Raw genomic sequence first — 26,253 nt, forward strand, 5'->3', positions numbered from 1 at the left:
ATGGAAACTAGCATCCATTAAGCACTTCCCATATGCCAGACGTTATTCTGAGTGCCTTACATAGATTAACACATCCTCACCACCCTGTGAGGGGGGACTATTATTACCCCCATTTTATAGACAAGGGAACTGAGAGACAGAGAGGCAAAGTCACTTCCCCAAAGTCACACAGCTGCTGAACAACAGAGCTGGGATTCGAACTCAGGCCGGCCTGGCCCCAGGGCATGATGCCAATGTTCCCGCTGGATTTTATCCCCCCAATAGCCCCACGAGGAGGGCAGGGTGGACAGGATTAACCTCGCTTCGTGCCTCCATTGCCATATCTATAAAGGGGACCTCAGTGTCTTGTTCAGAGTCACCGCAGCTCAGAGGCAGCAGAGCGCACAGGAGCCGGGACCTCGTCTCCCGGTTTGGCACCCAGCCCCGCACCGCACACCATTGCTCTCAGCGCCTTGCACACCCTGGTATTTGGCCGGTACCTAGTGGTCGTTTCTGAATTTTTCCCAGGCATTTTCCTTTGGATCACATCTCTTTCTAGACTTGGAGATGAAACTAGATACAACATTGCTGCAAAGCTGAGACCAGCCTGACTTTTGCCTGCTGCTGAAAGGTTGCTCCCTCCTCCTGAGGCTGAAGACACGACTGGTGATTACAACCAGCAAGAAAACCAGTGATAACGGAATCCGCCAATGTGAACGAACGACCCTCCCCAGCGACCGGTGCCACGTCTTTATGCTACAAGGAGACAAAGGCTGACGATTTCTTTTCAGATTTTATCACTTGCTTCCAAAAAGGCAGAGGCCCAGGCAGGGGGACTATCGGAGGATGGATGGGCGTCTGGCATTGATTGGTACCCAGCCTGAATAATATATCAAGGGCCAGTGACTTCATCACAAAAGCCTTGAGAGCCAGCCTCCTGCAAACCAGACTCCCCAGGGACTTGCCTCACCAGGTGTCTGAAATTGGAAATAAAGTGAGAGGAAAGTTCCTCACCAGACTCTTCAAGTCGGCCTCCCAGGCTGAGGGATGAAGGCAAAGGAGCGTTCCCGAGGCTCCTGGCATGCCAGGCCTCATAATAGGCCCTTGTGCCCCAGGGGTAGGCCCCCACAGCTCCTCTTGAGTTCTAGATGAGTCGATTGGTAAGGTAAGGCTGCCTCCTGGGCTTTGCACACAATAAGAGAGACACAGGAAGGAAGCGATGCTTAGGAAGGAGTGATGAGGCAGTGGGCCCCTGGGTGCCAAGCCCTGTGCTATAGGCTGCAAACAGGAGAAGGATGAGCAACCGGTCCTCCTTCCTCCCTCCTTTCTTCCTTCCTCAAACATCTGCTGAAGTTCTGGCTATATGGCAGGCACTGTGCTACGAAGCAGGCACACAGCACTCGACAGGCTGCCTCAGCCGCTGCCCCACACCTGCCTATCACTGATCATCTGTCCAGCACTGACTCTTGTCACCCACAGGATCAGTGGAGGATCAAGCCCACTTTGTGGAAGAGAAAAGGGAGACTCCAAGAGAGGTTATGCTCCGTCACTAGCCCTGTGACCTTGGGCAAGTGGCGGAATTTGGACCCATTTTTCCCACCTTATGTCCAGCTCACTCCTCTCATGCCTCCTTTCCTTCTATGTAGCTCTGTGCAAAAGGGTCAGATCTCCCAGTAGGAGATAACTCCTTGCTCATCCCTGTGTTCCAAAAAGAACCTAGCACAAACCCAGACACCATGGATTTTTTGTAGGGTTTTTTTTTTTTTTTTTTGCTGAGGAAGATTATCCCCGAGCTAACATCTGTGCCATTCTTCCTCTTTTTTTGCTTGAGCAAGATTAGCCCTGAGCTAACATCTGTGCCAATCTTCTATTTTATATGTGGGTCACCACCACAACATGGCTGATGAGTGGTGTAGGTCCATACCTAGGAACTGAAACCATGAAACTGGGCTGCCCAGATGGAGCATGCTGAGCTTAACCTCTAGGCCACGGAGCTGGCGCCCAGACACCATGGAACGAAGACAAGAACCCTTGGCCTTCCAGGTCATGAGCACCCTCACCAACTAGGTCTGGCTGCTGTCCATGGTACCACCCAGAAGCACGGAGCGGCTAATGTTGGGTGGCTACAGCCATTCTTGGGAAGCTAAAAGACCGTCATCACCCGATTCGTGGTTTTGACAGCCACCAATGGGTTTGATTGGGACTTGCCAACATTTCTTGCCTGCCTCCTTCTTCCTCTCCCAGGATCATTTCCATTGGCCAGTGGAGGCCTTGGATCAGCTGTCTTAGTCTTTTTTGTCTCTCGTTTCTTCCCAAGTTATTCTTAACCTTCAAAACAGAGAAAACTCACCACCAGCTGAACCTGGTGTAGCACATGCAGTTCCAATAGCTCTCAAGTTGTTAATAAAATATTTTCCTTTGTATTCAATATGTGTAGCTCTGTTGTCCATTATACCACATTAACAGAGACCCCAACTGTAATATATATTTGTTACGTGGTTTCCCAAATGTCAATCACCCTCATGCCTCCCACATGACCTTTGCCATCTTCTTATACCACCTGCTATTCCACATTGAATACATTTCCTCAAACCAACTCACTTTTCGAAAAGCTTTAATAGACCTTATATTTTACAGTGGTTTTAGATTTACAGAAAAATTGAACAGAAAGTACGGAGGGTACTTTCCCGCTCTTTTCTGCACGCATTCTCCCTGTTATTGCCATTTTGCATTAGTCTGATACATTTGTTACAACTGGTGAACAAACATTGATATATTATTATCAACTAAAGCTCACAGTTTACGGTAGGGTTCATTGTTTCTGTTGTATCGTTCTATACGACAAACCTGAGTTTTGACAAATGCATAATGACATGCAGCACACAGAATAGTTTCCCCACCAGAAACCGCCCTGGGCTCCACCTCTTTATTTCCATTCCCTCCCCATGAACCTCGGGCAGCCACGGGTCATTTTACTCCTTCTACGGTTTTGCCTTTTCCCCAATGTCATATACTTGGAATCATACAGTATGTAGCCTTTTCAGACTGGCTTCCTCAATTAATTTTTTTGACTTAAATAAGTTTATTTAAAAGAGAAATTGTATATCATCATCACAGATAGAGATTCAGATTCATTTAGAATGAATAAAAAGAAACCATAGGGATTCAGCGAAAATGGCAGAGTAATGATCTCTGAAAATTCTCTATTCCACAAAAGTCACGACAAAAGCTGGCAAAAATGTCAGGATCAACTTTTTCAGAATTCTTGAAATTAATGAGAGGCCTAAAGCAATCTGGAGAGAATTTAGTCAAAAAAATGACTGAATATCAGTAAAAACAGTGAGTTTCACAGCATATTAACTGGCTCTATCTACATCCCTTTTTCTCCAGCTCTGAGTTAGCCTTAAAAAACAACAGCCCATGACCACGGGGAAAACCTACAGCCTGGCAGCCCCTGGAAGGCACAGAATAAGGGTGGAGCCCCTTCAAAGCCTCTCTGAGAGAATCTTCATTATGCGACGTGTCTGGTGGGTCCCTGGAGGCCTCTACTTTCAAGGCTGTCCTAATTTGACCTTACTCAAACCCTGCCCAGGGTGGAAAGCCTGGGCATTTGTCAAAAACGATTAGGAGTAAATGATTAGCTTCCTGGCTGCCTGAGTGTTGAAGACACGCCCCCACATCCACGCAGAGCACCACAACAAGAACTGGGGCACTTAACAGTTCCAAGCATTTCAGGAAATCTCTATCCCATCGTTGGCTCACCAGTAAGCAAACTGAGCAGAGACTTCAGTGGCCACACATGAAAAACAGTATAATACACCGTATTGATAAAATTACGGCAAAAGCCACACAGTCATCTCAATAGAGGCAGAAAAAGCATCTGACAGAGGCAACATCCTTTCATGGTATACACAGTGAACAAATTAGGAATAGAGAGAACCTCCTCAACCTGACAAAGGGCACCTGTGAAAAACTCACGGCTAACGTCATACTTCATGGTGAAACACCGGCTTTCTCCCTAAGATGGAGAATAAGACAAGGACAGCTACTCTCACTTCTCCTGTTCAACATTGCACTGGAGGCTCCAGCCAGGCAATTAGGCAGGAAAAGGAAATATAAGGCATCCAGAGGGAAACAAAGAAATGAAACCATATGTATTTGAAGATGATAAATCTTGTCTACAGGAAATCCTAAAGAATCCACAAATAAACTGTTAGAGCCAATAAGCAAGTTCAGAAAGGTTGCAGGATACAAGATCAATGTAAAAAATCAACTGTTTTCTACACATTAGCAATGAACAACTCGAAAATGAAACTAAGAAAGTGATTCCATCTATAACAGCATCCAAAAGAGTAAAAGACTTAGGAGGAAATCTAACAGAAGAAGAACAAGACACATACACTGAAAACTATAAAACGTTGGTGAAAAAAATCAAAGAAGATTTAAATAAATGGAAAAACGTGCCAAGTCCACGATGAGGAGACTTACTGCTGTGAAAATGACAGTATTCTCCAAGTCGATCTACAGCTTCAGCACAATCCCCAACCTTGCATTAGGCAACGGTTTATTAGATACAACAGCTAAAGCACAAGCAGCCAGAGAAAAAATGGATAAATTGTACTGCATCAAAATTGAAAACTTTTATGCTTCAACAGACACTAGCAAGAAAGTGAAAAAACAACCCACAGAACAGCAGAAAACATTTGCAAGTTGTCTGACTGTAAGCCCAGCTGTGCAAGCTGTGAGGAGAAGGCAGCAGAGAGACGGAAGAAAAGAACCTGAGAAGGCGTACGAGACATGAGCGTTTACGTACGGGGAGTCCAGGAGCGGCAGGCTGGATGGAGTCGTGTGCCACCACCACAAACAGAATGGGCGTTGCTTAAGTAGGCAGAGGAACAAAGGCAACCTACTTACCAAAACCAACTGTCCTTGCAGGACCAGAATTCCAAGGACCAGCAGCTCACATGGAAGGGCTCTGTGTTCCTTCAAGACGTAATGCTCTTTGAGATAAGCAGATGCAGCTCTGGATTATTAAAACACCAGATGGTTGGTGTCACACTTCGAAGAAGGCCAGGAGGACCCATGGTTGCTATAGGATACATAGGTTATTACTGGGCAAGCGAGACCCTACACAAGTCATATATCTGAGAAGGATCTTGTATCCAGAACACAAAAAGAACTCCTTACGACTCAACAATGAAGACACCCAATTTAATGGGTAAAGAACCTGAATAGACATATCTTCAAGGAAGACACACAAATAGCCAAAACGCATATGAAAAGTCAACTTTATTAGTCATTAGAGAAACACAAATCAAAACAACGAGATACTACTTCCTACCCACTAGGATGACTATCAAAAAGAGGAACGATAACAAATGTTGGTGAAGTTGTGGAGGAATTGGACCCTTCACACATTATTGGCAGGAATGTAAGAGCGTGTGGCCACTTGGAAAACAGTTTGGCAGTGCCTCAGAGAGTTAAACACAGAGTTACCACATGACCCAGCAATTCCACTCCTAGCTACGTATCCAAGAGACCTGAAAATATATCCTCACACAAAACTTGTACAGGAATGTTCATAGCAGCATCGTTCATAATAACAAAAAGTGGAAACAACCCAAATGTCCATCAACAGGTGAATGGATACAAAAATGTGGTATAGATTCATACAATGTGATATTATTAGGCCATATAAAGGAATAAAGTATTGGTACATGCTACAACATGGGTGAACCTTGAAAACATGCTAAGCAAAAGAAATCAAACACAAAGGGCCACATATGATATTATTCATTTATATGAAACGTCCAGAATGAGCAAATCCACAGGCAGGAAGTAGAAAAGGCATTGCCAGGGGCTGGGAAAAGGGGAGAAGGGGAGAGACGGCTAATGGGTATGGAGTTTCTCTTGAGGGTGATGAAGAAGTTTTGGAATTAGACAGTGGTGACGGTTGCACAACTTTGTGAATATACTAAAAACTACTGCAATGTACACCTTAAAAGGGTGAATTTTGTATATATAAACTATATCTTAATTTTCTAAAAGACAATCACTAAAGTAAATACCATGACAAGGAAATAGTTGCTGTACATTAAAAGACAACATTAAAATGACAAAATTAAAAATAAGAAATGAATGTAACCATTTCACAAAAATGTATTCTTGAAAATAAGTTTATCGATGAGAAAAGGAAGCTCTATAAGTCACTAATCAAGGAACACTCTGTTTGATGTGGTTTTGTTTAATACGAGGCTTTATGTCAACTCTGTGACTTAGCGTGGACGTTAACCAGCACTGCGAATTCCAGCTCATCCATGTACATCGTCAGAAAGGACAAAACCTACGCAACCACTACGTTAGTTAAGATAGACGTGCCGGACATCAAAGCAGCTTAAACAAAAGAGATGTCACTCTTCCCTGCCCCGTAACCATCCGCAGCTAATAAGGCAGTTTCCTGGTGCTGGGCACCAAAGACTCCTTCCATCCTATCTCTCAGCCTCGTCTAGGGGGTAGCCGTTGTCCACATGGCCCCAAACAACTGGCCACCATGTCCCTTTCACGGTGAGGGGAGAAAAGGAGCGGAGGGCATTCCCAGACCTTTGAGGACATAACTGAGAACTTCTGCATATCACTTCTTCTTCTCATTCCCATTGGCTAACACTGTGACCACGCCCAGCTGCAAGGTAGTCTGGGAAATGTAGTCCTAGTCTGGGCGGCCATGTAACCAGCTAGCATTGTGTTGATGAGAGAACAGATATTTGTGGGGCAGGGGGCAAATGGCTGTCCCTAAGTCAACCTTCTCTGAGCGGTTGGATAATGAGGATTAATTAGGATGCAGGTGGTTTACAGACTGACTCAGAGGAAACTCTGCCTAGGCCAAGGAAATTGGAAAGAGTAATTGTTTACAGCCAGATTAGAAGAAAGACTGTAATGATTGAACTCGGTTTCCTGCTGAAAATGTGCTTTAAATAGCCAGGTTGGTCTTGAAGTTGGAATGACGATACAAATAATAATAATTCATGATTTGTGTGTTATTTGCCGTGTGCCAGCTCTCGAAAACACTGTAGGAGGAAAGTACTATTACTGTTCCATGTTTCAGAGGGGGAAACTGAGGCTCAGAGAGGTTAAGAGGCCTGTTCAAGGTCACTCTGCTGGGTAGGTGGTAAAGTCACACTCACACCCGGCACCAGCTGGCTGCAGAGCTGTGTTCCGGGCTTCCTCGAAGGGGTCCCGGTGGCGGGTCAGCCTGGAGATTCTGGGAACAGACGTCAACGCCAAGGTGAAGGCTGAGCTCCTCCCAGAGCTTCTCTGCTTCATCCCGACCGCCACGTGCCCGTCTCCATGCACGTTCCACACGAGGGAAGTTGTGACTGGGTCTGGGCTTGCTTTCAAAGCCTGTTTGTGAATATCAAGTCTTCCGGTTGAGTCCTCATTGAATGCTTTTGAAGATTTCCAGTTGTTAGGAACAAAGGAGAATTAAAATCCAAAGCTTGCCATCTGAGGCACCCAGGCTCCTGACATCTGGCTGCTCGTGACATCACCGCCCACGGTGCCCCTCCTGGGGCAGCGCCTTTGGATTCTGCATGAGTCATAGGACTCACTCGGCCCAAGGCATAAGCAAACGCCTTGTTTGTCTGGTGAGGACAGGGCCCTGGGGCAAAGTCACTGGTATTCTTGAAAGAAATGTTCCCCAGTCAGTAAGAGATGGGTTCACGGGGCGGGTTTGGGACCCGCGTGTCCCGTGGAAAATAGGACAGAAAGCATTTGATGGTGGATAGGCGAGCATCCTCAGAGCACCAGCAGAGCTTGGGGCTTCTTAAGAGCAGCTAGTTGGTTTCATTAAAGGATCAGGTCTCGTGCTAGAAACCGAGCCCAACGATAGAAGCAGAAATACCCGCAAGGATGCGTGTGATCATCCTAGCACTGCTCTGCTCCTCTTAAGGGAAAGAAAGGAGCGGGGAGAAGAGGAGGAAAGGGAGGGAGACAGGGAAGAAAGAAGAGGGGGACGGAGGGAGGGAGAAGGAAAAGCTAAATGCCCTTGGGAAGCCTGGGGAAGCAGCGGTCCCCGACAAGATGCAGTCGGCACATCGTGGAAGCCTGTTTCTAACACCCACAAACCCCACCCAGAGGCCCTTTCGTCGTGAACATCTGGAGGTTCCTGATGGAAAGGCACAAAGTCACTAATTTGCATCACACACCTGCCCGGTGCCAGCCCCTGCTGGACTCTGGAGCGTACCGATGGGAATAACAATGCATCCGATAATAATAACGGCCAGCATTTACTGAGCAGTTACTATGTGCCAAGCAATATTCTAAGCTCTTGATACGTATCAAATTCCTTAATTCTCATCACAACCCGGTGAGGTAGCGGGGCATATTCTCTCCATTCTACAGAAAGGGAAAATGAGGATCTGAGCAGAACTTGCTGAGGGGAACCGGCTGAGGAGCAGCTGCGCCTGAATTCCGGCCTGGCTCCAGAGCCCCCCTCTCACCGTGGGGAGACCTTGCCTCAGCAGCCCCAGCCTCAGGAAGCCCACAGGCCAGGGAGGGTGACCAGGCTGTAGGCAAACCCCTCCTAGCATAGGACGCACCATGAGCGAGGCACAGAGGAGGGAGTGGCACGTCACTGCATAGTGAGGCAGGGAAGGAAGAGGACAAGCGAGTTTGTGGGTCTGAGGTGGGCGAGACAAGGCATCAGGGGTCCAGATGGGAGGAGGCCCCCGGGTGGGCTGAGCTAGGAGCTGGGCTTTGTCTGGGGCAGGCAAGGGATCCTCGGCACAGGGCAGCTCGCCCAGGCTCAGCTCGGATGCCAGGCATCCTTCCAGGGCAATAACCCTCCTCAGGCTGCCCTGCCCGATGAACAAGCCCGAGCCCCTCCAGGTGGGGGGGCTCCTAATCCCAGGCGGGCACCCATCCCACTCCTGATGGGGCTGGGAGTGAACTCAAGATGCCTGTTCCAATTCCAGGCCCTTCCTTGTGGAACTTTCCATTTCCTGTGGGATGACGTGCTATTTGAGCTTCTGCAGCCACTCCTTTTTTTTCTTTTCTTTTCTTTTTTTTTTTGAGGAAGATTGGCCCCAAGAAAACATCCGTGCCCATCCTCCTCTATTTTATTTGCAGGATTCCTGCCACAGCATAGCTTGATAAGCAGTGCTGGGTCTGCGCCCAGGATCTGAACCTGCGAACCCCGGGCCTATGAAGCAGAGTGCATGAACTGAACTTAGTGCTACGCCACCAGGCCAGCCCCAACTTCTGCAGCCACCTGTGCTCTGTAAACCCACATGGTAGCGTGTGGCCTCAACCTCACCCACTGCAGAGAATAAGAATCGTCATGACGATGCCGACGACCGTTTAGGAAGCACTCTGCGCCGGCACTGTGGTGCACGCGCTGTCTCATTAAGAGGAATAGCGACACATAATAATGACAGCGATCCTGAGGGCCAGTGCTCCGGGGCTCACTGTGTGCCTACAGGTGCCCACGGACTGGCTGCACAACGACCTGCCGAGGCAAGGACAGTGGTCTTCCTCCTCTCACACTCTGGGTCACCGAGGAGCTTGTCTGAGAGCTCGCTGCCGGACAGAGACCAGAACTCAAAGCCAATGACTGACGACCCGAGTCTGTGTATTTAACCCTGGCGTGGACAGCACAGATTGTCCAAGAGCCCTCACAGCGTCCACGGGGCCCAGGGTGTTTCCTTAGTCGGTTGCATTTTCTTCCTGTTTTATGCCATTGTTTCGTAGAAGTGGGACCCAAACTGGAAAGTTGGGTCCCTCGTGTCCGTGATCTAGAAACGAACTTGTAGAAACACAGGCTAGAACTCGTACATTAAAAGAGCTCCTCACCTGGGCTGGTAAGAGCTCTCCTGGGAACGTCCTCCCGATGAATCCTCAGGACAACTGGGTTTACGGAGCACGCACCACGTGCCAGGCGATATTCCACAGGAGTTACCTTACCGAGGAGGAAACCGAGGCACGGGAGCGGAAGTCACTTGCCCGAGTCGCACAGCTAGTAAGTGGCAAAGCAGCAGCTTGGACCCAGCAGTGAGCTGCCAGAGCCCAGCAGGGCCGGCCGGCAGCCCCTCCCCAGCGCCTGAGAGTCCCAGTGAGTCGCGCGGTGACCTGCTCCCTCTGACACAGGGACTTTGTTCCTTGCGCTCCGGGAAACACTTCCATGCACGGAAGTCTGCCACGGCCAGAGGAGAATGTCGTCTTTCGGGGCCTGCTTTCCAAAAGGCCCGAGCAGCCCCCAGGTCAGGGCCTGGACTTAGTGATCTGCTGTTTCTTGAGCTCACAGAGCCTGGAAAGCAGCCCAAATTCATGGGTGAACCAGCAGACCCTCAGACCGACATGAACTAGACACACGAGCACTGCAAGATGAATCCACGTTTCAGAGATGATAAAATGCGAAGGAGAAGAGAAGAGCCTCAAGGGGTCAATGAGATGTGCTGCTGTTAGTATTACTAAAGGTGTTAATTTAATGCTAATTCTCTTGTTTTTCCTTTCCCCCAACTACATGTTTAGACCTAAAAACCTTTTCAAGCTTAAACAGTGAACACAGAAGGCAACCTAGTGTCATGGCTAAGAGTACAAATCCCTTCTCTGCTGCCACTCACCAGCTGTGTGATCCTGGCCAGGTTAATTTACCTCTCTGATCCTCAATTTCCTCACCTGGAGAAAGCAGACAAGGAGAGTGCCTGCCTCACGCATGTAAAACAATTAGCAGGTGGTCCACAAGTAGCAGCCACCCAATAAAATGGTGGAAATTATCAGTAGCAGTAGTTTGAAAAATCACTTATGTTGACCAAGCTAGTTTCCATGAAATGCCCAGAGATCCAAGATTCCCCCTGGGAGGCCTGGGACGGCGCCTGCAGCCTGTGGACACAGCCAGGCTCTGCTCTGGGCCTGAGCGAACACGCGAGGGTCCCACTGCCCCAGGGACTCGGCACTGCAGGGAGAGCCACCCTCTTTCTGGCTCCCGGTCATCTTCCAGCCAGCCCTGGGCCCAGCTGGTCTCAGGCTTGCACAGTGTGCTGCCAAGGTGGCGATTCTGGGAGGAAACTGGTTCCCTCTGTCATGGGGATGTATGTTTCCTGACTTAGATCCTGTCTCTTTGCGTCCCTTCCCCAGAGGCAGGGTGGGTGAAACGTGGGCGTGGGGACACCATGATGGTGGCCTCACCCCCTGTTGGGACCCGGAGTGGCCCGAGTGATGGAGGCCCTCGGAAACGATGGGAGAGGACTTGGTCCAGGGCCCCAGGGAAAGCCAACAGGAGTGCCTCTTGTGTAGTCAAGTGTCCTCTGACCAGCGTCTCTGAGAAGCTGCCGTGAGACTCCTCGTGAGACTGCGTGGTCCTCCAGGCGGGATGGCACAGTGAGCTCAGGCGTCAGCACCTCCTGCGGCTGCAGACTCATGGCTGTGACCGAGTCGGCAGAAAAGCAGAAACTAAACCCCCAGACCCGGCCCTCGTGGTGTGAGGGCCCTAGGCCCCCCCTTCCCACCATGAACCCCTGTAGACGTTTGTACGGAGCAGCTTTTTTCAGGCATTGGACAGCAGACAGTGCAGCTCCACGACCCTCGAGAGACGGGGTCCCACAGGCGGGTCCCACGTTCACCCAGGCTTCCTGACAGAGGGCAGGGGGGCGGTCTTTACAAACTCTGGTACAGGGAAGTGGAGCCCCAGCAGAGCAGTGGTCTCCATGGACAGAGAGGCAGAAACGAGTGTCCGGGGCTCCCAGTGCAGCTGGAATTTGCAAGACGGAGAGCTTCAGAGGAGACTGCTGCACACAGAAGGAGCTCCAGAAATCTAGAGAGGGATCCCTCTAGCCTTTGGCTGAATGCTGAGCTGCATATGCACGCGGCAAGCTTCTGTGACGCCTGGCGCGGAGCAGCGGGAGCTGGAGGCGGGGAGGGGAAGGGAGATTGCGATACGGCGCAGAGCTGGTAGCACGGGAGTTCTCCCCAGCCAGAGTGGAGGGCTCTGCACACCCTTATTCGGTTGACAGCCCGCAAAATCCACTCTTGCAGGACAGTTGGCGCCACTCTCCACTCATCCCAAGAGAGTATGAAACTCAATAATATACAGCATATAGACAAAACTATGAACACACTGGGAAGGATTAATGGCCAATTAGACATCACAGGACAAAAAATTAGTGAACTTGAAGTCATAATGATAGAAAGTAACCAAAATGAACCACACAGAGAAAAATGAAAGGGAAAAAAATGAGCAGATCATGGGTTGGCTCTGGGACGACTTCAGGGAGCCTAATATGTGAATAATTGCAGTACCCTAAGGAAGAGGGGAAGAGAAGAAAATATTTGAAGAATAATGGCTGAAATATTTTCCAAATCTAATGAAAACTATAAAGCCACAGAGCCAAGAAGCTCAATGAAGCTCAAGCCCAGGAAATATGAAGAGAACTACCACAAAATAAAATCAAGTGGCACAAAATACATGATAAATAAAAAATTTGAAGTGCTGCCAGAGGGGCAAAGCAGATCTCATAGAGAGGAACACACACAAGGCTGACAGCAGATGTCTCGTCTGAAAAGAAGGCAAGCCGGGAGGCAGGAGAGCATGGCCTTTCAAGTCCTGAAGGAAAGAATCAAAACAAACCTAGAATTCTATACCCAGCAAAAATATCCTCCAAAAACAAAGATGAAAGAGCAGCTTTTTCCGATGTACAAATGCTAGAGAATGCGTCAGCAACAGACGCACACCGCAGTAAATGCAGACAGAGTCCATGGGGCAGAAAGAAACGGACTCCAGATCCCCACAAAGGGGCACAGGGCACGATCCCAGGTCCCTCGTGTACCACACAAATGTTAGAACTAGCTTGTCCATTGCTGCAAAGACCCTGCTGGGATTTTGTTTGTTTGTTTGTTTGTTTTGGGGGGGTTTTTTTGAGGAAGATTAGCCCTGAGCTAACTACTGCCAATCCTCCTCTTTTTGCTGAGGAAGACTGGCCCTGAGCTAACATCCGTGCCCATCTTCCTCTAGTTTATATATGGGACGCCTACCACAGCATGGTGTGCCAAGCGGTGCACTGTCTGCACCCAGGATCCGAACCAGCAAACCCTGGGCCGCTGAAGCAGAACATGCGAACTTAACCGCTGCACCACCCGGCCGGCCCCTGGGGTTTTGATTAGGACTTTAGACAAGAACAAAGTTTGTGGACTCGCACTGTCTGATTCACAATTTACTTAAAGCACAGCATTCAAGCCCGTGTGGTATTGACACAGGGTTAGACAAACAGGCCAAGGGGACAGAACAGAGTCAAGAATTTGTAGGGTCCATTGATTTTCCACAAAGCTGCCCAGGTAATTTCCTGGCACACCTGCATGACCCTGAAATTTTGCCTTCTTCAATTCTGCGTCCTCAGCGCCCACAGGCCTCTCCCCAGTCCCAGCCCAGCTGTTGAACAATCACCTAAAAATTACGGTGGATGGAAATCTTCACTCCTTTGGGCCTGTATCAGACTCGCGTCCTACCGAGTTGGCTGAAAACTCCTGGAGGGCTGAGGTCCCATCTGCCGCGTCTTGTTCCACGATTGGGGCTTAATTGACACCCAAACCAAATCATTTAATGACCCCCAAACACATACACGTCCAGTCTCTCAGCTTTCCCTCAGTGACACCCCCTAAGAAATGGTCCCCTTCTTCTTGGGCTGACCAAGAGTCTCTTTGCTGGTTTTTAATTTCTAATTAAAGAAATTTAATTAGCTGATTAATTTAATTAACCTAATTAATTTAATTAACCTGATTAGGAACAGGTCGGCTTCCCCTGGAAACGAGTCTAATGACCCAGGCTGGGCATCAGGCCCTTCTTGCTCAGTCGAGCTGTAGCAGGTGCTGCCTGTGCCAGCCAGTTTCAGGAGACAGCCCCCCACACTCCACAGCATGCCCCCCAAGCACCTACCCCTCGTTGCCCGGGCAAGCTCTGCCTGAACACCACAGTTTCCCTGCCCCTCCGTGCGACTGCTCCAGGCAGCTATCCACACAGTAGCTCGGGGACCCCAGGAGGACTGCACCCCAGTTGCCCCCAGCATTAATAGCCCATGTACTGGTTTTTCCTCCCTTCCCTGTCTCTCTTTCCTCTCCCTCACCAGCTTCCTGGATCACCTTCCAAATAAACTACTTGTACCCAAAGCTTGTCTCAGCTCTGCTTTGGGGGGGACCCCAAACTAAGACTCAAGTTTCATCGGCATGTATGGGAATTCCAACAAAACTCCAATTTGTCAGACCAAGGGGCTGATTTTTCTCACCAATATGGGCATCTACTCTAAAATTAACATTTATAAACTGAGCTGAGAGCATCTCATGGGTTTGCTCAGTGGTAAAGTGGACCATGCAGCAGAGGGCAGGAGGGATCTAAACCTAGATGAAGTGATGTCACATTGCCATTGATTAGTGTCCCCTTTGCAGAGTCATAGTGACCCTCGTTGCAGAGCCTGGGTGGGGACATTAATAAAATCCATACTTGTGCCTCGGTATTTCCTCATATTCCGAAAATGTCTTTTTAAAGCTGAAACAAGCAAGCAAAAAACAACCACCAAAAATAAGGATGATGATGCCTTACATCCTTGCCGTTCAAAGTGTGGTCCCCAGACCAGCGCAGCAGCATCACTGAGACCTTGTCAGCAACGCAGAGTCTCGGCCCCAGCCCAGACCCACTGGGTCAGACCTGCTCGTGAACACGAGGCCCAGGCAGCTGGTGTGCACACGGCAGTCTGGGAAGTGCCGCTTTAAGGACAGCAGACACTGTACGGGGCGGGATGGCTAATGTGCGGGGTCTGGAGCCAGGCTGGCTGGATTCGGATCCTGGCTCCGTCACTTCCTGGCTCTGTGGCGTGGGGCCAGTCATGTCACCTCTCCAGACCTCAGTTCCCTCATTGGCTAGGTGCCTCCCGCATCGAGCTGCTGTGAGCCTTGACTGTGATAATAATCAACGTAAATGGACACAATGGACACAATAACATGACAGCTGGCACTTGGGAAGCGCTCCACAAATTTTAGCCCTGAATGTATTCATCCCAGCAGCGAGCTGAGGTCAGTCAGTGGACCCGGTTTCTCACCTGTACTTGGAAGGTTGCGCAATGACAAAATGTTGTGGATACACAGTGATCAGGGGTCAGAGGTCAAAGTCCTCATCTCAGCTCTGTTAGTGCCACCAGAACGAACGACTCCCGTGGCTGAGCCTCTGCTTCTCCATCCAGAAAATGAGAGAGCGTCCCTCACTGCCATGGTTCCCAGCCCTGACTGCCCAGGCGCATCGCCTGGGGGCTTCCAGCATCCTGGCAGCTGGGCCTCTCCCCGGGGACCCTGAGGTAGTGGCCTGGGCTCCCCAAGGCTTTAAAACTTCCCAGGTGACTGTCGTGACCCCCCAGGGGTGAGCAAGCACGACCTCCTCAGGCCCATCACCTTGGGACCACCTCCCGCAAGGAGAACTCGGCATGCAGTGAAAACCCACGGGGATATTTAACCCGAAAGATCACTTTTTAAAGTGCGTCATAAAGCCCCGATTTATCTTTCGTAGAAACTAAATTCCATGCAGAAAATCAAGATCTGCGTGCACAAGCTTCACGTCCATCTCCCTCCCACCGCCCAACGGCGTCTCATCAGCCCAGAGTTCGCTCCACATGGACCTGAAATCCGCCGCTCTCCCTCTTCTAAGAAGCTTTTGTTCTGTTTTTTGCTTTTTAATTGTCCTGTTATTTTCCCTTGGGATGAATTTTATGAAATATCCACAAATCCTCTAAGAAACCAGGAGGAGGATAAATCTTAAGAAAATGTAACTACAGATGTAATTCATCAGCAGAGTCTGTGACATTTCCGCGGATCACTCGTGAGCAGGAATAGCACATAACTCCGGGGAAGAGGAGGCCCATGTAATTGATCCCCCCGGTTTGATGAGCGCGCTGCCTCCGAGATTTCTGGCTGTGGAGGAACTATGAGGATTCATAGCAGCGCCAGCGAGAAGTCCACCAAGCTTTCGAGAGGGACGGACGAGGTGATGCCCCTCTCAGGACCGCGACGCCCCTGCCTCAGCGTCGGCACACCTCCACGCGGACCCCTTCCCCCCTCCCCAGGGCTTCCTAGCCCCCTGCATAACTAGGATTGCCAGACTGAGCAGAGGAAAACACAGGACGCCCAGTTCAATTTGAACTTCAAACAACAAATAATTTTTTAGTGTGAGTATGGCCTGTGTAATATTCAGAACATACTTACACTAAAAAATTATTTGTTAGGTGACTGTCTGTATTTTGTCTGGGAACCCTACTCATAACCTCCCAGCGTAGATTAAACCCCTCTGTCCCAGTGTCCGCGGGAATAAACATGAAGCAGGTGTATTGTTCCAATCACTGCTTTCCAAGAACTCTGGCAGGTGTCCTTTCCTATCTCAAGCAGAAACTGCTATTTCCCCCAATACCAGTCTTTACTTCTACTTAGTAATAGAATTCCATTGCCCACTGCCATCAGTTAAAAGACTATGCTCCCCAGTGTTCCTTATAGCTAGGTTTCGTCATGTGACCAAATTCTGGCCCATAAGACATAAGAGGGAGTGTTGTGGAATATGCCTGGGAATATTTCTTAAAAAGGAGTCTTCCTTTCCTGCATCCTACCTCTTAGAACATTGTTGTGATGACTGGAGCTCTAGCAGCCATCTTGGACCACGAGGACAAGGGTCACCTTCTAAGGATGGTGAAGTAGAAAACTGGAAGGAGCCCAGGTCCCTGAGAGCTTCATGGAGCAGAACTCCCACATCAGCCCTCAACTCCCACTTCCAGCCATTTCTTCTCAAGAAAGAAAAATCAATTTCTTTCTTGTTTTAGCCAATGTTATTTACGGGTTTTCTGGTTTTGCAGCCAGATCAGAACACAGCATCCTTTAATGACATCTTGGGCAGATCCCATCAATTTCTGGTCACAATCAGGGAAGTCCAGTTTAAAAATCCAATCTTGTATTCAATTTAAATCTTCTCTCCTCCCTTTGACTTGGGGTTGGGGGAGGAGGAAGATAAGACAAGCCATAGTAACTATGAGGAAAAGGAGACGCAGGCATCGAAGGATGCTTGCCAGAGGAAGATTGTTATGATGGAGGACCACAGAATGCTTCCGGCCGACAATGGTCCTTGAGAAACTGGGGTGTGATTTTGATGGACCGACCCTATGTGGGGTGGGGGCTGTGGCCTCAGTGAGGGGCTGAGCAGTCACCAAGGTGTGAGCTACACACAGCCTCAGGAGTGGAGATCAGGGACACAGAGTTCCGGGGCCCAGAGCAAGGCTACCGGCACCCACCCGTGGGCCACCGAGCACAACCCTCCCACGTGCGGCTGCCAAAAAGGGTTGTTTCCCAGCTCCACGAGGCTCCCTGCCCAGCTTCTCAGAGAAAACAAGTCCCCTGACCCTTCCGGGTGGGCTTTCCGACCCAATTTCTGACGGCCGCATCTGCTCACTCCCACCCTCGCCCGTCAGCAAATCTGAGCTAACAAGGGAAGCAACTCCCAAATCCAGGGTCTGCTTTGGGGTATTGAGCTGCAGTGGCCCAAGAGACACCCCCGTTCTTAGGGGATGGCCCCTCACCTGTCCAGGCTCGTGGGTGGACAGTCTCTCTTTGTGAGGCCCCGTACCCCTCGGTTACAGCCGAGCGGACAGGAATGTGTGCCTGCCCCTGGCTGGCCCCGTCAGAATCTCTGTCCTGGGGATTTGGACTCAGGACTCCGGTTTAGAGCTCTGCGCACAGGGAGAGCCCCTAACCCTTCCAGTCAATTCCCACGAGAGGCCAGCCTCTGCCCCAGGCAAACACAAGGACCATGATGAGGTCCTCGGGAACCACGAGTGAGTTTCTAAGCCTCTCGATGCCTCGGTGTCTCCGTCGGAAGAATGGGGAACGCAGCGCCAGGGGCTGTCCCCTCAGCCTTCACTGCACCCCTACTGTGCGCCCAGCAGCCACTGCTTCCTACGGGGCTCGAAGCCCCTGGAAAGCACCGAGGAACGTGAGGCTGCAGGTGTGCACGGCCTCGATATTACTGTCATCATTGCTTCTCCGGAGAGCCATCGACTCTGGCACACAGGGACCCCTGGAGTCAGTTTCATTAGAGAAAGAGCCAACTTAATTCCAGCCCAGCCAGGAGGCTCTGAACCAAGCGGCCGCCTTTTCCCTCAGAGCATCTTCAGGCTGACCCCGGTGCCTCCCAATCAGGGAAAGGACTGGCCCGCCCGGCAGTTATCGACAGAGATGGCAGGCGGACATTGATTGGGAACACGGGACGAGTCGCTTTCATTTCCAGGTGCCAGCTGCAAGTGAGTGACGGACAGTCTTGGGGAGATTTCGTGTCTCCCGGAGCTGGGTGATATGGGGACGTCGGTGAGCAGGGTCTGCCTGTCTACACAGTTCAGGGACATAATCAGCTGCAATGAGTCGCTGACCTTTAGAAGGAGAAAAATAATAATACGACCCAACAGCAGCTCCTGACCGATGGGTTTGAAACAGTGAAAATGTAACGCTTAAGTGACTTCAGAGGAGTAGCTGTCTGCGTTCTCAGCACACACATCTGTCCCACTCCCCGTGCCCCTTCCTGTCCCCGCTGCCCCTGCCCTGCAGACGTTTCCTCTCCCAGGAGGTCGCAGAGCTGGTCCCCTTGCCTCTTCATCCCCCAACTCGGGTCCATCCCAGAGCTCACGCCAGGGAAGAGCGAGTCTGAGGAGGGGATTGGGGTGCTCACACCAAAGGGGAAGGGAGCAGGTGCTGGGCAGGCTGGGTCTCAGGGCCCCAGGGCAACCTGGCTCTGAACTCAGCTGAGCCTTCAAGACACCCCCCACCCCAAGGTAGCTGCTGCCCAACACAGCGGTTACCGTACTGCGTCGCACACCTGCCTTACAGACCGTCCTCAGCATCACACCCAGGACCCCACCCATCGTGGGTGCCTCGTGAGCATTCCAGAAAGGTCTGGAGAGTTCCTGCGGCCGGGTGCTTCAGCAAGGCTCATGAGCCTTGCTTTCCCTCCCGGGGGCACGGCTCTGCATGCTGGCTCTGTCTGGCTCTTTCCCGCCCTCCCATGTGCACAGGCGTTCTTTCAAGCGCAGACACCCTGGCTCGCCATGAAGGGATCAAAGGTCCCTGCCAGGCAGCCCCTGTCAGCAGGGAGGGGTCTGGGAATCGGTCAGCGGCGGCGCCTCTCCCTGCACCGTCCTCTCTGGGATGGGGAGGGGAGCGAGGGACGGCCGGTGGCAGGCAGATTTGTGGTCCATGAGGTGCATCTGTCTGCCGGCTCGTCTGCGTGCTGTTCAGGGTTTCATCTTTCTTTGCCTTTTACGTAAGGCCTCAAACTCCTCTGGGCACTAGGCAGGGGCACAAAGGTCACGTAAATAAACAAAAACGGAGATGTGTCCTTGGGCATCGAGGGCTGAGTAGAGTGGCCCCAACACTCGGTCCTGCTCTGCTCAGTGGCCGACCCTTTCACGGGGACATTTCTGCTCAAACAGTGATGGAAACCGAAGCCTGCAGGCTGCCCTGGACCGTGAGCATCGGCGGGCAGGGCCGTCTGCTCCTGCTTCAGCTCACCACCCGCCCGGCAGGAGCGCAAGGAACGCTGAGTGATCGAGCGATTGATCGAACGGATGAACGAACCATTGATCGAGTGGATGAACTGCTTCGTCCTTCCTCGCCTTCTCCGTTAGGACAGCGTGTCCAGAGAGCAGCCACAGGCGGGGAAACTGAGGCAGCAGGGGCTGGAGCCTGCTCCATCAGGTCGTCCAAGGCCTGGAGGTGCCGGGGTGGAAGTGGGACGCCTTCCCGGGGAATCTGTTGGAAAAGTGCTCATCACAGCACAGATGTTTGCCCGGTCCCTGAGGAATTACCACTCCGCCTGCTTTTCGTGTGCGTGATCCCACGTGAGGCAGACTTTCTTGTCCCCCAACATCCCGTGCGGCCGCCCTGGCCCAGGCCACCGTCTCCCCGCCTGGCCCCCCTGCCTCTCCCCTTCCACGCCACCATCCTCCTCCTGGGTGCTGCCAGACCTGACACTTCTAAACAGGACTCTGAGCCTGTCGCCAGCCAGCCCAGAAACTTTCAGAGGCTTCTCATCGCACAGAACAAGATGCAGGCCCCCCCCCCCCCCGGCCAGGCCTGCAGGGCGCCGCGGTCTGCCGCCAGCCCGGTCCGTCTCGTTGCTCACCTGCCTTCGCATCATGCACTCTGCTCCCCCAGCAAGGACTCTGCGTGGCCCTTGAGGCACCCTTCGTCTCGATCGCTCTTTCCCCCAGTAGTCCCAAGTCTCCCTCCCTCCTTCCTCTGTCCCTGCTCAAACGCCACCTCCTCTGAGCAGGCTTCCCTGATTGTTCAGGTAAAACAACTCGGTGACCACTCGACTCGCCACCCACTCACCAACGTCTTACCTTCCCTAATACACCTCCCCGCCCGATGTCACACTGTGTGCAGATTCATTTGTTTGCTTACTGTCTGAGTCTCTTATCTAAAAGAGAGCTTTTGGGGCTTGCCCCGTGACCAAGTGCTTAAGTTCTCACGCTCTGCTGTGGCAGCCCAGGGTTTTGCCGGTTTGGATGCTGGACATGGCACCGCTCATCAGGCCATGCTGAGGCGGCGTCCCACATGCCACAACCAGAGGGACCTACAACTAGAATATACAGCTATGCACTGGCGGCTTTGGGGAGAAGAGGAAGAAGAAGAAAGAGATTGGCAACAGATGTTAGCTCAGGTGCCAGTGCTTAAAAAAATAAACATATAAAAAAAGAGAGCTTTCTGAGGACAGAGACCATGTCTGTCCAGTCACCACTAAGCCCAGTGTCTGCACACAGCAGGCGATCCCTACTCGTTTACTAAACTCATTCCCAGTTTAGAGACGAGGGGACTGAGACTTGGGGAGGCCAAGAAACGGCACGGGAAGATGAGTGCAGGCCTGCCAGGCTCAGCTCTTTCCAAGTCAAGGTGACAGTGGCCACCAGGGCAGGCGCAAGACCCCAGAAACGTGCCTGCCAGGCGCAGGTGTCTCCAGGCCCTGCCCAGATACCATTTTTACAGGTTATTACACTTGGCGAGAGACAGATAGCCATGTCCCTCGTACCACAGGAGGAGTGGCCTCTGCGAGAGCCCGGACCATTCTGCAAACCAGCGTATTACTAAATACAAATGTTTAACAGGCTTGCCCTCCCATCTCCCTCCTTGTCCACAGGCGTTTAATGTCATCTTGCAGCCGAAATTCCAACTCGGCACAGTCTTATGTGGGAGGAAGGAGATTTCAAATACACTCAAGATCCCAACTAACTTTCTTTTTTCTACTCTTAGTAGCAGATGAAAAAACAAAAGCAGATAGAGAGAACGTGCTGACAGTTCTAAAAGCCCCGTTGGCACTGTGGGGGGTTGAATGGTGTCCCCTCGAAATCCATGTCCACCCAGAACCTCAGAAGGTGACTCTGTTTGGAAATAGGGTCTTTGCAGATGAGATTCACTAAGACAGGGCATATTGGATTAGAATGGGCCCCAAGACACAGGGATGGTTCAACATCCGCAAGTCAGTCAACGTGGTACACCACATTAACAAAATGAGAAACAAAAACCACATGACCATCTCAACAGATGCAGAGAAAGCTTTCGACAAGTTCCACATTCATTTATGATAAAAACTCTCAATAAAATGGGTATAGAAGGAAAGCACCTCAACATAATACAGGCAGTATACGACAAACCCACAGCCAACATCATAGTCAATGGGCAAAAAACGGAAAGCCATCCCTCTGAGAACAGGAACAAGACAAGCGTATCCACTCTCACCACTCTTATTCAACGTAGTACTGGAGGTGTTGGCCAGAGCAATTTGGCAGGAAAAAGAAATAAAAGGAATCCAAATAGGCAATGAAGAAATAAAACTCTCGCTGTTTGCAGACGACATGATCTTATATATAGAAAACCCCAAAGAATCCATTGGAAAACTTTTAGAAATAATCAACAGCTACAGCAAAGTTGCAGGGAATAAAATCAACATACATAAATCAGTAGCATTTCTATACTCTAACAACGAAGTAACAGAAAAAGAACTCAAGAACTCAATCCCATTCACAATCGCAACAAAAAGAATAAAATACCTTGTGGTGAATTTAACCAAGGAAGTGAAAGATTTATACAATGAAAACTACAAGACTTTCCTGAAAGAAATTGATGATGACATAAAGAGATGGAAAGACATTCCATGCACATGGATTGGAAGAATAAACATAGTTAAAATGTCCATACTACCTAAAGCAATCTACAGTTTCAATGCTATCCCAATCAGAATCCCAAGGACATTCTTTACAGAAATTGAACAAAGAATCCTAAAATTCATATGGGGCAACAAAAGACCCCGAATTGCTAAAGTAATCCTGAGAAAGAAGAACAAAGCCGGCGGAATCACAATCCCTGACTTCAAAGCATACTACAAAGCTACAGTAATCAAAACAGCATGGTACTGGTACAAAAACAGGTTCACAGATCAATGGAACAGAATTGAAAGCCCAGAAATAAAACCACACACCTATGGACAGCTAATCTTTGACAAAGGAGCTGAGGGCCTACAATGGAGAAAAGAAAGTCTCTTCAACAAACGGTTCTGGGAAAACTGGAAAGCCACATGTAAAAGAATGAAAATTGACCATTCTTTCTCACCATTCACAAAAATAAACTCAAAATGGATCAAAGACCTAAAGATAAGACCTGAAACCATAAGGCTTCTAGAAGAAAATGTAGGCAGTACACTCTTTGACATCAGTATTAAAAGGATCTTTTCGGGCACCATGTCTTCTCAGACAAGGAAAACAATAGAAAGAATAAACAAGTGGGACTTCATCAGATTAAAGAGCTTCTTCAAGGCAAGGGAAAACAGGATTGAAACAAAAAAACAACCCACCAATTGGGAAAAAATATTTGAAGTCAAAAAATGGGCAGGAGAAATGAAGAGACATTTCTTCAAAGAAGATATACAGATGGCCAATAGGCACATGAAAAGATGCTCATCATCACTGATCATCAGGGAAATGCAAATCAAACTACACTAAGATATCACCTTACACCTGTTAGAATGGCTAAAATAACCAAAACAAAAAGTGACAAATGTTGGAGAGGTTGTGGAGAAAAAGAACCCTTATCCACTGCTGGTGGGAATGCAAACTGGTGCAGCCACTATGGAAAACAGTAAGGAGATTTCTCAAAAAATTAAAAATAGAACTACCACACGATCCAGCCATCCCACTACTGGGTATCTACCCAAAGATCTTGAAATCAGCAATTCCAAAAGTCCCATGCACCCTCATGTCCACTGCAGCATTATTCACAATAGCCAAAAGGTGGAAGCAACCTAAGTGCCCATCAACTGATGACTGGGTAAAGAAGAGATTGTACATATATACAATGGAATACTACTCAGCCGTAAAAAAGGATAAAATCGTCCCATTCACAACAACATGGATGGACCTCTAGGGTATTATGTTAAGTGAAATAAGCCAGATAGAGAAAGACAATCTCTGTATGACTCCACTGATATGTGGAAGTTAAACATGGAGACAAAGAGAACAGATTATGGCTACCAGGGGAAAGGGGTGGGTGGGGGCGGGCACAAATGGTGAAGTGGTGCACCTACAACACGACCGACAAACAATAACGTACAATCATGTACAACTGAAATTTCACAAGGTTGTAAACTATCATAATCTTAATAAAAAGTTAAAAAAAAAAAAGAATGGGCCCCAAGGCCACTGACTGACGTCCTTAAAGAAGACAAGAGGAGACAGAAGAGACGCACAGGGAGGAGCCGTGAGAAGAGGGAGGCGGGGACGGGAGCAATGTGGCCACAAGCCAAGGACACCTGGAGACGCCAGAAGCCGGAAGAGACCAAGAAGGGTCCCCTCCGAGCCTCCGGAGGGAGCACAGCCCTGCCGACCCCGTGATTTGGACATTCAGCCTTCAGAACTGTGAGAGAATATGTTTCCGTTGTTTTAAGCCTCTCTGTTTGTGGTTGTTTGTGACAGCAGCCCCAGGACACTAACATAGGCACTTAGGAATTTCCCAGGGCCCACCTGAGCTCCTTTCCGTCAGAGAGCCAAGCCAGGCCAGGAGGGGCACGTGAGCAGCGGTTTCTGAGTGCCTCAGTTTCTGAGCCCTCACATGGGCTCCCGGAGCCCTGCCTCCAGGCGATCACTCTCCTTTCCTCTTGAAGGCCCCTTGCTTGACGCACTAGCGTTTCTGGTGACGCTGCCTGAAGGGACACGGGCTGTGTCAAGGCGACACCAAGGACAGGCTGCACGGGGTCAAGAGTAAACCGAGAGCACCTGCAAAGAGTAAAACTCAGGGCGACCTGGTGCGCCACGGGGCCATCTTTATCCCCGACTGTGACCTGGATTCCCTGCCCTCCCTCCCGCTCCCCACGCCCACAGCGACAGGTGTCCCACCCCCATCGGGGAGGTCGGCCCAGGCACCGAGGGAGATGGGACGGGTGTCAGCCTGTGCCACCCACACCCGACGTGCCCAGAAGGCCCCGGGCATCCTGTCCAAGCCCAGGTGCTGATGCAGCAGGCGGAGGCCTGGGGGGGAGACCCCGCATTTCTAACAAGCCCCAGGGGATGCAGCTGCCACTGAGCCAGGGGCCACACTCGGTGGAACAGCTCTCTGCTCTTTAATCTCTGACTGGTCTGTCCCCTGAAGGGACCGGATGTTTCAAGGATCAAAGAGAATGAACACGCCCCAAAGCATCACAGAGAGAACAGCGTCCGTGCTGGCTCTGGTTTGGATTTGTTCAAATAGGGAAGTCGATTTCTTCTCTGGCAAAGGAGAGAGACACAGCAGGACAGCCCTAAGGAGAAATGAGCATCAACACTCTCTTCTTAACAGCAAGAAGGGGACAGGCAGGAACAGGAAGTCGTATGGCTCGTCTACCCAGCAGCACCCTTACAGATTATTCCAGAACATTTCTGAAAATCATCTGAAACACTTCTGAAAAATCATCATTTCTCCAAAAGAGAGGAAAACTAACCTTAGCTGTGCACTCTGAGCTGTCTCCAATCCATTGACTTGTTTCATGCTTATGAGCACTCTGTGAGATGGGTGCTGGTGTCTCGTCTTACAGATGAGGAGACAGAGGTTCAGAGAGGGTAAGTGACTTACCCAAGGTCACACAGCCCACAAGTGTTGTGTAAATCGAGAGCCCTGGCTCTTCTACTATGTGACATGTTTTGAGAGTTAAGTGACTTTCAGGGATCATTTCCCACCTGGAATGATCCTGAGAGAACAGACAGGGGAGGGGAGACTGGGGGGACTCACCAAGAGGTGCCAAATTCTGTAAACGAGGACATGAAGCTCTTCGGCCCCTTCCTGGTGATTCAGAGATCAAGACAAAGGGACGATGAGGGGGAGGATGTCTGTGCCTCTCCGGGGAGGAAGGAGCAGAAGGAGCTGGAGGAGATTAGAGGCCGGTGGGAGGACAGCGAGATGGAGCCGGGAGAACATGGAGAATTGCCCAGCTCTGCCAGGAACTCCACCCTCCCTTCCCCCCCCACCCCGGGGAAGCCCCTGCTCCCCTCACCGCATCTGCCAGGCTGGGACCCCGTCAGCGAAGGCCCCGGCGCCTCGCGGGGAGCTCACTTTGGAGATGGTAGCAAACCTCAACCCGGGGTGCCAGTAAGTCCCTCACTGTGAGCCGGTCCTCTCACGCTGCTCAGGGCGGCACAGCAGAGAGCAGGCCCAGCCGCTGACCAGGCCTGGACTCTGGACTGAGACAGACCTGGGTCTGACACGGGGCCCAACGCCTCCTGCCCGAGTGGCCTTGGGCGTGCCGCTCAGCCCCTCTGTGCCTCCTCCCCCACGAAAGGAGGTAAGCCACCTATCCCCGGCTGAACTTTAATGAACCAACTTCACCCAAATCGAAAGAAGCAAAAGGATCCAATCAGGCAGTGGCCCCAAAGGGGACTTCCCCACCAAGACGGGAGCTTCCCCCAGGTCACACTCTGCTGCATCTTCTGGGGACCCCCAGCCTGGAGGTTCCTCTCTCTAGAGACCTCAGTGCCAGAGGAATAAATGGCTCAAATATCTTCTCTTTTTGCCCTAAAAGACAGACCATTACCACCAGAATGGACCCAAACCATAAGTCCCGGAAGCAGCGAGGCCATGCCCATCGTTCCCCCGTCAACTGCCAGCCTCCAGCCCGGGGCCAAGCGCACGGCACGTGCTTGATAAATAATTCTCAGTTTATGAAAAAGCGAATGTCAGAGCCAAGCTCTGGAAGTCCCG

The 26,253-nt window shown here is 50.5% G+C and overlaps 1 long non-coding RNA gene across 5 annotated transcripts in view; it reads right to left on the reverse strand.

Moving 5' to 3' along the window:
• Positions 1 to 25,769, reverse strand: part of LOC139040346 (uncharacterized) — a 42,230-nt gene extending 16,461 nt beyond the window's left edge. Inside the window, exons 1-3 of one of the 5 annotated variants that reach the window (XR_011494705.1) lie at positions 25,550 to 25,769; positions 25,288 to 25,338; positions 24,048 to 24,226 (exon numbers count right to left, since the gene is read on the reverse strand). This is a non-coding gene — a long non-coding RNA (uncharacterized lncRNA). The other 4 variants (XR_011494702.1, XR_011494703.1, XR_011494701.1 and 1 more) reach the window with 4 other exon arrangements.
• Positions 25,770 to 26,253: the final 484 nt, after the last annotated feature.

This window comes from Equus asinus, chromosome 15, assembly GCF_041296235.1.
Source record: "Equus asinus isolate D_3611 breed Donkey chromosome 15, EquAss-T2T_v2, whole genome shotgun sequence".
NCBI classification, from domain to species: Eukaryota; Metazoa; Chordata; class Mammalia; order Perissodactyla; family Equidae; genus Equus; species Equus asinus.